This window comes from Podarcis filfolensis (assembly GCF_964270895.1).
Source record: "Podarcis filfolensis genome assembly, chromosome: 3".
NCBI lineage: Eukaryota > Metazoa > Chordata > Lepidosauria > Squamata > Lacertidae > Podarcis > Podarcis filfolensis.
In genome coordinates, this window is record NC_139606.1 from 39848221 (window position 1) to 39859176 (window position 10956).

General features: G+C 42.8%; 1 protein-coding gene and 1 long non-coding RNA gene across 2 annotated transcripts in view; one reads left to right on the forward strand and one right to left on the reverse strand.

Moving 5' to 3' along the window:
- The window catches only part of FILIP1 (filamin A interacting protein 1), an 83957-nt gene extending 81697 nt beyond the window's left edge, over positions 1 to 2260 (reverse strand). Inside the window, exon 1 of the mRNA XM_083608119.1 lies at positions 2106 to 2260. The gene's annotated coding sequence lies outside the window, so the exon portion shown is untranslated. The remainder of the gene's footprint in view (positions 1 to 2105) is intronic.
- On the forward strand, positions 732 to 3241 carry LOC310760159. The gene is made up of 2 exons (XR_014546813.1): positions 732 to 864; positions 3163 to 3241. It is a non-coding gene; the product is annotated as an uncharacterized lncRNA (long non-coding RNA).
- The last annotated feature ends 7715 nt before the right edge of the window (positions 3242 to 10956 follow it).

The following is a 10956-nucleotide window of genomic DNA, read 5'->3' on the forward strand; positions in this document are numbered from 1 at the left end:
CAGGGTGTGTAATTCCTTTTATCCTTCAAAAAAAGAATTGTGGCGAAGGGTCAGCAGGTCAATGTCATTTTAAAATTTATTTTGAGATTTTTCGGTTTTTTTAATAAAAAAAACATTTACAGGAAAATCGTCATGTGAAAAGCCAACAGTATTTATTAGAAAGCTATCACAAACAAGGACCTTTTAAGTAATCTGTCGCCAATTTTGAAGCAATTTAAACTGTTTTGGTGTGTGGAATGCTAACAAGGCTCACATTAGGCACTTTGGCATTCTAGCATCCTGTTTACAGAATCAACTATCCTGGGATACAGCGCAGTGAATCAACTTCAATCCTTGGTTTGTTTACATTCGAAGGGTGAAGCGCAGGTCAGGGTGAGCTTAGGGAGAGACAGCACCCTTGGCAGAACCAGTTCTTGACTCGGCTTACTTTCAGCCTGCGATAAAGTGATCCCGTAAACAAACTGCAGGGTGTGTTGTTTTTTTTAGCTCTGGTGGTTGGGGGTCATATTTGCACAGAACATTTGCAACAACCAGTGAATGACCCAAGAAAATCAGCACAGTCTTTTGTTCTGCCTGGGAATTACTTATCCATTTAGCTAGAAGGAGATGCTATCCTAAGGAGGATAACCTAAGGTAATAACATCTAACTCTTGATTGGGTGAACAAGCCTTAGCCCAGAGGTGAGGCCATAGTGGCCCTCTAGATGTTGTTAAGATTACACCTCCCATCATCCCAGGCCCATTGTCCATGCCAGATGGGGCTGATGTCGGTTGCAATCCAATATCATCTGAAGGGCTACAGATTCTCAACAGCTGCCCTAACTGAAATAATACTAGAACAATGCTGTGTACCACTTGGGACAAGGTAGGGGCTTATGAATGAATGAATCTCCCTACCTGCTGCCTCAGGTTCTCTCCACATGGAAAAATTAAATCTCAGGGAGAAAGGGTCTTACCAAGACTTGTCAGCTTTCCATGCACTGGAATATCCACTCACCAGGTCAAATGGTGGGCGAGGTTTCCGCCCCCGATGGTTGCTGTGGAGTCTTTTGTCTGGATTCCCGCCAGAACCCATTTTTAAACTGGTGTATCCCTATCCGTTACAGCCGTGGCATCACCCCCCCCCCAGCCCTCCCCCCTGTACTTGCATCTTTTCTTTCAGGCTAACTGTTTCCTTTCTAGGTTCATGGGCGTTGCTACGGTAGGACGATGGCTGCTGTTTTTCAGAGCTGGGAAGGAATTTCCCCTGCTCTGCGGGTTTTGCTTTCCCTGTAGCAATTGTCACAACTTTGGTGTTTTTAGGCTTTGGGTGGAATCCATTAGTCCAATATTCAGTGAGCGGGTGATGCGGTGACTCGCCCCTTCTGTGGCAGCGATATCAGGGTTACCCCTTAAAGGGGTCTTGAGGGGAGTCTCTGGCCACAAGCGCACAGTGGTGGGTCATAGTACTCCCCTCAGCTGTGTGGATAAAGGGGGCCAGCTGTGTGAACACACATTTTGCAGTGCCCCTGAATTCCTGACCCTGTCTAGCCTCAGATCCCCAGCAGGGGTCTGAGAGGGATACACGCCCAATGCCTAAGCCAAGGTTTCCTACATCTGACTCTGTGATGCAACTTCTCCTTCATAGCTTCCAACCTACCTACAGCTCAGTCCTGGCAGCTGCCTTTGCCTTGATGGACCTTGTTGACAGAGAGAGACTTTTTTGTTGGAAAAGAACAAAGAATTACATAGTCTCAGATTGTTTAGTATTCCAGCCCACTGCTCAGCGCAGGATCTGCAGTGAAGGATACCACTACAGATATCTGCCAAGACTCAGCTTAAATGCCTCTCAGGAAGGAGAGTCCACCACCACCCAAGTCTATTTCATTGTTGAGCAGCCCTTACTCTTAGAACATTTCTCTAATGCTGAGCTGAAATCTTTCCTGTATCTTCCAACCTCTGGAGCAACAGAGAACACAAGCCCCTCACTCCCAATCTCCTCTATTGGAAGACCTCTATTGTGTTGTTCTCCCTCTTCTCTAGGCTAAACATCCCTTACGTTGCTTTCTGAAATACATGATGACGGTCCTTCTTCAAATCCTTAATGTGATCTGATATTCCATTTACCTTTCACATCCTGCTGTTTCTGGGAAAAGAATGTCCCTTCCATCTGCCAGTGAAACAAAACAGCTGCCTCTTATAACATGCTGCCTCATAATTAGCCTCCTTGCGTTGTCCAATGATAAGGCTAGTCTTGAATAAATCACTACTAGCAGGGAGATTGTCTAAAATACTGCAAACCACAACTGACTCATTCTGGGACAGGTGCCCCTCCAAATGCATGGGCTACTCAGATTAAATATTTTGTGGACGGCAGCCATAGGCTTAGCTATGAATATTTGAATGGGAGATGAGAAATAAATAGCTTGGTGCCAATGTCCTTTACCTCAGAAGGTATGTTGTTATGATCGCACTCGGGTTACCTCACGCTGTGGTACTGCAGTGCTTGGCAAGGGCTGAAAATTTAGGCTGCTCTTAAAGTTTTGTATGAAACACAGTTCAATAACTGTAGACGAACAGGACTGCTCAAAAGGGAACATATTTGGTGCACTGTCTCTGCATTTGCTTCTGTTATTCATTGACTATCCTCATTCCTAATCTATAATTACTTATGACCTGGCTGTGACATGAATGTCTTGATATCCACTGACAAAACTGAATTGTTCAAAGGCAGTGCAGTCAGCAGATGCCAGTGCAAGGTTCTAACGGGGAACAGAGAAGAATGGCCTTTAGATTACTCTTGGGAGCAAAATCTATTTTGCACAGGTATTTGTTTACTTATTTAAGAAATAGCAATAGATGGGCTGCTGAATTCTGGGCAAACAAAAATTTCAGGGCTTTTTTCTTTTTAAATTTTTTTTATTAGAAATTTCAACACAATAGTTTTAACAAAAATACATAATCCACATTGTTTTCCCCCTCCATTTTTTCCCTCCCCCTCCCCCCTAAACAGAAAACCCAACCTCCCACCCCACCTTTCGACTTCCCTCAGCTCCTTTCTCTGGTTTCTCAACACATATGTCTATCTGCATGTTATAAAATTGTAAAAGATCCTCAAATTATCTATCTATATATTACAATAAAGAGTTTGTGAATGTTTATTCATCAGGGCTTTTTTTCCAAGGAAACCCCATGTATACTGCTGTGCAGAATGCCGACACAGCCCTCAAATAAGGATGGATAAATCTGACCATTTTTATTTCTCTCGGTTTCTTGTTTCCTCAAACTTTAGTTCAACTTCAGTTCAACTTCAGTTCAACCCATTTCCACATTAGTTTGTGATTTTATTAAAGGTCTGCACAAAACTTACATTTTCATGTGCATTCATCCTAATAATTCTGCAAGCAATTCTCCACCATAGGTGCCCATAATTGTAAGTGCCCTGGAGCAGGGCATTTTCTGTGCACTTCCCCCATTACGTCTTTTGGGTGGAGAACTGCATTGCAAAATTTGGAGAAGTGCAAATTTTGAAAGTTTGAGCTTATCCACATTTACCTTTTGCCCCATGCTTAACAAACACAGGTCCACACTTTAAAGCTCAATGTCCCAGCGCTCTGTTTTTCACCCTAGAGTGTTCCCCATGAAAACCTGCTCTTTAAAGCTGAAGTGCAACAAATGGCAATTCAGGTTATCCATGGATTTGCTGTTTGCTCCAATTCAGGTTTTCATGGTGAAAAGCTTTGGGGCAAAAAATAGAGCTTTAAGCATGGAACTTTAAAGTGCATACCATACCTGGAAAGCACAGAGGAAAGGTAAGTGTGGATAAACCCACAGGTGCATTGTGGTTTGTGTCCATGGGCGTAGCCAAGGGGGAGCAGGGAGGGACAGCTGTCCCCCTAAATCAATAAAATTCAATTAAAAAAATAGCTAACTCAGGTTCTGCCCCCCACTAAGAAAATGCTCTCCCCCCCCCGAACAAAAATCCTGGCTACACCCATGTTTGTGTCTGAGCACAGATTAGGTAGGTTCACTTCAGTGCAATTTTTCTAGAAAAAGAGGTGCTGGAACTCACCAAGAACGCCTCCCTTGTTCTCTTATAATGGCAATGGCACACACCTGAGAGGTGCCAGAACTGAGTTCCAGTGAGTTCCGGCTGAAAAAACCCTTGGTTCCCAGTAAAGTGCAAACTCAATTAATTTATCCCCTTCCCTACCCTCTGCCAAGTGCGGATGACAAACCACACTCCTGAGCAATAGGCAGCATCCCTCTGAGCAAAAGGGGCTGTAGGCACCAGTTTTGGGGGGTATGGGTGTCCGGTATAGAAATACAGAGCATTTGACACCAACAAGCCTACACGATATCCTTCCTATGCCTACTCATCCAAATGGCACATTGGGGTTAGCCAAATCAATGAGGGTGACACAATCCAAAACAGTGTTATGTGAGACCTTTGCTTAAACTTATTTGCTGTGCTATCTTCCCTCCAATTTATGACTATGAGGTAAGCAATTGTCCAAACAATCGTCTTGTTCATAGGGCGTAGGCAACATGGTGTATTCCGTCCTGAGACTTCTCTCTCAATCTAGATAGCATTCAACAAAACTCGACAAAGCTCTCATACATAGATTTATTGAAGAGAATCAAGGCACATGTAGAAATATAACATTCCAACACGCTGTTCTTTATGGAGTTCATGGAGTAATGTAAGAATGAGCTGTGCTTTTTTTCTTAAACAATGTTTAGGGGTACTCTTATTTTCCTACTCATATTGAAATACTGCCCCTCAATGAGGCCAAACTTAGATTCACAAAATGTTTAGGGGTATGTGTACCCCTGCTTCCCCCCAGAAAAAGCACTGAGAATGAATATACCTGGTATGCAAGAACTAGACTGCCTCCCATCAGCAATAGCTAGGCTGCCCAATGCTTAGGGATGATGGGTATTCTTATTCATAGCATCTAAAGGGCATCATGTTGGCCAACCCTGCATTAATTATAAGTGCCCTGGAGCAAGGCATTAATAATGTATGTTTTTAGTAGAGTTCCTAGCATACTTGTGATATCTAATATATATGAAATAGCTAGAACAGTGGTCATGGTGGTCATAGCTGCAGCGGTATAATAAGCCAGAGTAAGGCATACATATTGAGCCTCAGTCCAGGCAAAATCAAGTTCCAGTTTCACTACAATCATCAACAGGACAAAAACTCAATTATCTCTAGACTAGATGGAGGCCATTTAACATAGAATGCCTTTTTATCAGCACAGTAATGGAAAAAAGTATGATATCATGTAGAGCACTGTATATTCCATTTCCGGCAATGTAGTCTAAAACAATGCAGGCGAGATCATTATTTAAGTCCCATTGATTTCAGTGGGGAGAATTGAACGCATGTTGAAATCTCTTTCACTGAAATCTTCATTCCAGGCACAGTTCCGCTAACTGCATTAACAATTCGAAATGGACAATTGGCTAATTTCTAATTCCTGCAGTACTTCCTGTGTAGCAACACAGGAAACTGGTGCCCCAATAAACAAAAGATTATGTGGAAAGTGTGAAGGGAGATTGGTGGCTATAAATTACTCACAGTATACTCTGGTGCTGTTAAGAAACAGACCTCAGCAAGATTACGCTATCACAAATAGTTTTAAGGATTGTAGAATAGTCCAGATTTAGGAAAGCAACCATTATTCAATGGCTGATATATGGTTCTGCACATGTGGTTTTTAAAATTATTATTATTTTAAAATCATTTTAAAAGTCATAATTACCTAAGCTGACATTGGTTTCATTTTTGCTTGATGCCTGTAAATGATTTTAAAATATCTAAATACTGAGGGGTGTGTGTGTTATGTGACTTAAGTAGATGTTTTGATGTACAAATTAAGACCAATATTTCCCCTTTCCAATTTACAACACTCAGATCTTGGTTAGGGCTATGCCAGCTGAAGTCCCTCAGCAGCATATATCTTCAGGAAAATTAACCCCCCAAATATGGGATCCTCTCCAAACCTGGATCCTTAATTTGGGGATTCAAACTTAATGGGCTTATATCTTCCACCCTGACTCAACTAAGGCTGGGGTAAGTCCCAAATAAGAGGTGTGGTCAGATGAGGCAGGGGGAGACAACCGTATTCCAAATCCCATTCAGCTAGGTCATGTGACCTCAGGATTAGAGAAGCTGCCCTCCAAGAATCCCGGAAGCTGTAGTTTACCCTTCACAGAGCTACAATTCCTGCACCCTTCACAAACAACATTTCCCAGGATTCTTCAGGGAAAGTTAATGCTTTAAATGTATAGTGTGTATGCAGCCTAGTTCACTGGAACTTGCAGACTATATCTGTTTAGATGAGGGCTTAACTATTTGCAGTTTGAGAATATTAAGAAAGAAAGAAAACAGCCTGAAGATTGGAGCTTGCTGGAAGTGGAAGCAGTCAAAACGTTTCGATCTGGCAGAACCAGCTTGGGAACACACTAAGGTGTGTTGAACTGGTGTTAGTTTGGTAATAGTACTAGCGTTAACAAGATAACTCAAAAATTTGACACATTTTTGCTTGGCTTGTAATAAAGGTTTTACCTGCAGTTTAGGTTATTGTTTCCTCTGGGATTAGATCCTATTTTAGAAGCTTCTGAATGATATTTGTCTAAAATGATGAATCATGTTCACATCTATAAAATCCACTCGGGAATAGCTTAGTGTTATGAGTAATATATTTATTTTATTGCTCGTATCTAATATTTCTCATCAATGAAATATCAGCTTGCTGCCTTTTAACCAACAGCCCCCAAGAGAGCAAGTTGATATATTAAAAAGTTTTATTATTTTATAGATATGAGCAGAACATTTTACTTATTACACTAGATGAGACACGATTTTAAAAAGAGGTTCAGTCAGCTCTTTTACACCTGAAGCCCTTTGAGGAGTTCTCTGTGTGCAGCTTCATAGAATTTGGATCCAAAATAAATTAAGCAAAAAACCGCACACATCAACCCACTCACTGTACAGGCTCAATAAAACAGGAGAATATACCATAAATAACAGTTTCCCATGCACCATGAGTAAAATAAAACATAATGAAGAAAAGACAGATTAATGACTCAGATTACGAAATGAGCTATGAGAGAATCGTTCAAGAATTCTTAATACTCCCATCAGTTTATTGTTACTGAAAAATAACATAAAGCAATTATTTATATATTCATGCCAAAGAGCAACAAAGGTGTTAGGCTCAAGCCAAGTGGAGTCCAATAACCAATAGGTTTCTGAGGTCACATTCTTATCATTCACCAAAAACAGTATTATACCACATTATAAGCTATGGCTTCCCCCAAAGAATCCTGGGACACATAGTCAGTTAAGGTTCCCCTAATCACTCCCAGCACCCTTTACAAACTAGTTCCCAGGATTCATTGGAGGAAGGCTTAGCTGTTGACAGTGGTATAAGAGTGCTTTAAATGTATTGTGTGGGTGTAGGCTATATTTATCCACACCTGAGGGAGGATAGGAGGTCACAGATATGGAGCTGAGAAGAGCCAAGGAGAGGGCAAATGTATTTATGAGATCAGGAATGTTGCAAACATGCCCAAAAGCTCAAGGAAAGGGTTCGAACATGGATTAACTTCTCCAGCTGGGCTGGCAATGTGATCCTCTCCATAGGAGGAACAGTTCAGTTTCACTTCCGCTAGCACAGTACTAGCAAACTTTGTGGTTTTTACAGCTAGAGTTTTTTAACACATCACTTTTAAGTGTGGACTCCAAGCTTCCTATTTTTTGTTACAACTGTTTCGGTCACATAGTAAACAAGTATTTTCACCTTCAGTTCCTTTGGCTCTCCTAACTAGCTGACACATACCACAGAGAGATGAGATGTTGAAGCTTCAATCCTATTTCAACACTTGTTGAATTCATTGCCAAGCACCAGTGTAAAGTAGTCTACTCCTGAGACCATCCAAAATTCTCTTGCCAAGTTATCTAATTTCTGTAGTCTAGTAAGAACACATTTTTGTTCCTAAGTAAGTCTTTCCTATAAGTCACTCCTGCAAAGCGAGTTTTCTTTACATACTGAAAGATGCAGTGTGTCATAATTTACCATTGATGATACTAAAAATCAGTAATATTTCTCTGACAAGGATCAAACTTTTGTAAACTGTGTTTGAAATGTTCAAGGTTTGGAGAGGATTACAGGGTATTGGTATGTGTGGGATACTTTTTGAGAGTAGCAGAAAAATGTGGTGATGTGATACCCTATCTACCGTATTTTTCGCCTTATAGGACACACTTTTTCCCCTCCAAAAATGAAGGGGAAATGTATGTGCGTCCTATGGGGCGAATGCAGGCTTCAGGAGAGCCCCAGCGCCAGCCCCACAAGGTCGGGGGACAGCTGGGAGGCGCAGCGCGTCTTCCTGCTGTCCCCGGACCTGATCTGAAGGTGGGCGGCGGGGAGAAGAGCGCTTCTCCCCGCTGCCTGCCCCGCAAGCTCCAGGGACAGCTGGGAGGCGCAGCGCGTCTTCCCACTGTCCCCGGACCTGATCTGAAGGCGGGCAGTGGGGAGAAGAGCGCTTCTCCCCGTTGCCTGCCCCTCTAGCTCCGGGGACAGCTGGGAGGCGCAGCGCGTCTTCCCGCTGTCCCCGGACCTGATCTGAAGGCGGGCGGCGGGGAGAAGAGTGCTTCTCCCCGTTGCCTGCCCCACAAGCTCCGGGGACAGCTGGGAGGCGCAGCACGTCTTCCCGCTGTCCCCGGACCTGATCTGAAGGCGGGCGGCGGGGAGAAGAGCGATTCTCCCCGCTGCCTGCCCTGCAAGCGCATGGGGGGGAAATATATTTTTTTTCTTTATTCCCCCCCCCCAAAAAATTGGTGCATCCTATGGGCCAGTGCGTCCTATGGGGCGAAAAATACAGTATATGATGTGTGGCTATATGAAACTTGGGGTGTTTTTTTTAGGAACCATAGGCACTTGCTCCAGAGGACAAAGGCTCTTTGGGCCCCCTCAATCTTTTTTTTAATGCCCCCCCCCCATTGTTGAGGCTGAATGCAGAGACAGAAGCAGAGTGATGTCTGGATGTTGTGTGACGTTGCATCGGGCTCCCTCAATGTACTTCGGAATATGGCGCCTCTGTTAGGAACCAATAGTCGCCTTTTCATAACTACTGCTCCTGGCTGACTCCATATAACTACAGCTACAGGCTTAGTTCCTCTGTCTGAGCCACTGCTCTCGCTGCCTTGCCTGCCTAGAATGCATGCTTCAGAATCTGACCCCACCTAGTCCTCAGCCATAGTCCTCAGCCATGTTACATGACTCTTTTCAACTCTCATTTGTTTGCTTAGAACTGGACCCGCAGTTGTGGCCTGCCTTGGAGCCCAGCCAAAGCCTGGTAGGGAGTCAGACTCCCATTATTATTATTATTATTATTATTATTATTATTATTATTATTTCTATACTGCCCTTCATGCGAGGATCACAGGACAGTTTACAATATAAGATGTTCCATGAGTGTTAAACTCCCATCAGAGCATTTTTGTTCTTTCATTAAGGCCAACCAAATTACTGCCAGTATTTTTACATGTGGGAAATATATAACGTGCAAGAGCTAACTGACAGTAACCGTCTTTTGCTCTGTCCCCAGAGTCGTCTGGAGGAAAATCATGCCTCCATGGGGAAAACAATCTGTGGGAGATCGTGGAGGAATGCCAGATACTTTTATAAATTCCAGTCAGATAACTAATCCCCAGTTTAAAAATTGGCTGTGCTCCCCTATACCAAATAATACATGATCAGTGGGTTGCAAAAATAACCTAAAGTTATAACTAGTATTTCAAAGATTACATATGATGTCACTTGCAAATTGCATTCCTTTCCCAACTTTTCAAATTAAGTCCTGTGGCTTGATCTTAAACTTGGGTCAGCTGACATAAATTAACTCCGCTGTCTCTCTTGCATCAATCAAAGCCAATGTAAATAAGGAGCAGCACTGCAGTGCAGAATGCTAGAAAGCCATAAAACAGCCCTGGTTATCTTTGGAATGTTTATTGAGTCACCACCTAGTCCTGTTTATGCCATATTTCATATCATTACCTCACATGTTGTATTTTGAAAAGCTAAAATTAGCAACTGTGCATCAGGAGGATTTGTGTTCATTCCCCCAGGTCATGATCTATCTCATAGACCAGGGGTACCCAGCAAGTTGCTTCCAAGATGTTGTTGGACTACAACTCTCATCATCCGTGGCTATTGGCCATATTGACTGGGGCTGTTGGGAACTGGAGTCCAGCAACATCTGAAAGGTACCATGTTTGCTACCCCTGGCATGGACTTTATAGCCTTCTTTTCACTAAGACTTCTCTGTCATTTGGAAATAGCAATGTGCAACTTTTGTTTTGTGTCCAAAGTACAGTGGTACCTCGGGTTAAGTACTTAATTCGTTCCGGAGGTCCGTTCTTAACCTGAAACTGTTCTTAACCTGAAGCACCACTTTAGCTAATGGGGCCTCCCACTGCCACCGCGCCACCGGAGCACGATTTCTGTTCTCATCCTGAAGCAAAGTTTTTAACCCGAGGTACTATTTCTGGGTTAGTGGAGTCTGTAACCTGAAGCGTATGTAACCTGAAGCATATGTAACCCGAGGTACCACTGTAACTGTTTTGTGGGTTTGCCACTTGAGTGAAGAGGAAATTATGTCCACTTGTCAAATTGAGGTTAAGAAGACACTACCCCCTCCCCATTAAATTTTAGTGAATTCTAATTACTACTGCTAATTGAATTGCTTTCTTTTGTTTCATCTCCACTGCTGCTGCTGCAATCCTAGGTATTATTAGCTGCATCCAGTGGGACTTCTCAGTAAACATGATTAGGACTGGGCTGCAAATCCCATTGATTTCTTCTTCTAATCCCATTAATTTCCATTAATTGTGCTCACTCCATATGGATCGGCTGCAGCACAACTATACGTTAGGGGATATCAAAATTCTTGTTAAGACTTT